The sequence below is a fragment of the Chlorocebus sabaeus genome, chromosome 3, assembly GCF_047675955.1.
Source record: "Chlorocebus sabaeus isolate Y175 chromosome 3, mChlSab1.0.hap1, whole genome shotgun sequence".
Lineage (NCBI taxonomy): Eukaryota > Metazoa > Chordata > Mammalia > Primates > Cercopithecidae > Chlorocebus > Chlorocebus sabaeus.
The window spans coordinates 23,249,174-23,250,232 of NC_132906.1; the positions used below are offsets into that span (position 1 = coordinate 23,249,174).

The window sequence follows — 1,059 nt, forward strand, 5'->3', positions numbered from 1 at the left end:
TTGGTCATTTTCTCTTCTCCACAGTACAAGGAGAAAATACTGGAGAAAAAACAGCGGGTGTATTTCGGCATGCGACCACTTGGTTACCCCGCTTTCCTTCACCTCAGCCCTAATCTCTTATTTCAAAAACTGACTTCACGCTGTTGCCAGCTATGTCCCTTCCGCCGACTGCTGCAGGTGGCTGGGGTGTGAGGAAGCTTGACCCCCACACCCGCACCAGGGGTAGGTCCTTGGTTCCTTTCAGCCCCAGTGCGTCCCGCGTGCTTTGAAGTGGAATTATAGTTTTGGCTAAAAACTTTCCTTTTTCGTGTTAGTGAGAATCTACATTGACTAAACGCGCATTCTAAAATCTTGGCGTTCCCACACCGGGAGTCGAACCCGGGCCGCCTGGGTGAAAACCAGGAATCCTAACCGCTAGACCATGTGGGAGACGACAAATACCATGCCAAACCTAGACAAATTGAGTCTCCTCGGTCGACTTCCGCCCGCTCCATCGCGTTCGTCCGTAGGCGTCAAACCTCCTCCTGCGCCTGCGCGGAGTCTGCAGCCGTTTAAACTGTTCAGGTTCGTATTCTCTCCTTACTGGGGCCTTTGAATCTTTCTTCAATCTATACTCGCGTCTTTCGTGATCTCATCCAGTCTCCTGGTGCTAGGTACCATGTCGACACCGATGTAGACACTAGATTGGATGAGTCATTGTTCACAATTCCTCACTAGAGCTCCTGCAAAGTCCGAAAGAACTGGGGTTTGAACGTTAGAGGCTGGTGAAGAAGTGAGGACGGCGGGGCGTCATAACACCGCGCAGTGGAGGCCACGCTGCACTGGCCGGTGTCCCCCGACAGGGTGTGTCCCACAGAGGCGCAATGCCTTGCCTGAATCTGTCCCTCCCTTCAGCGCTGGTCCAGGCTGGCCACAGGCACCACCCCGTCCCTGAAAGTGGATCTTTTTCCTCTGAAAAAACAGGAACGAGGACTGCCCGGAAGCCTGGAACATTCCAGGTTCTGACGACCCAACGGCTAAAGGCAGGATTTGTGTCACCGAAAGCAGCCAGTGGCGGTC

At 53.6% G+C, this 1,059-nt stretch overlaps 1 non-coding gene across 1 annotated transcript; it reads right to left on the bottom strand.

Annotated features, from left to right (window-relative positions):
- Positions 1–357: 357 nt before the first annotated feature.
- On the bottom strand, positions 358–429 carry TRNAE-UUC (transfer RNA glutamic acid (anticodon UUC)). The gene has a single exon. It is a non-coding gene; the product is annotated as a tRNA-Glu (tRNA).
- Positions 430–1,059: the final 630 nt, after the last annotated feature.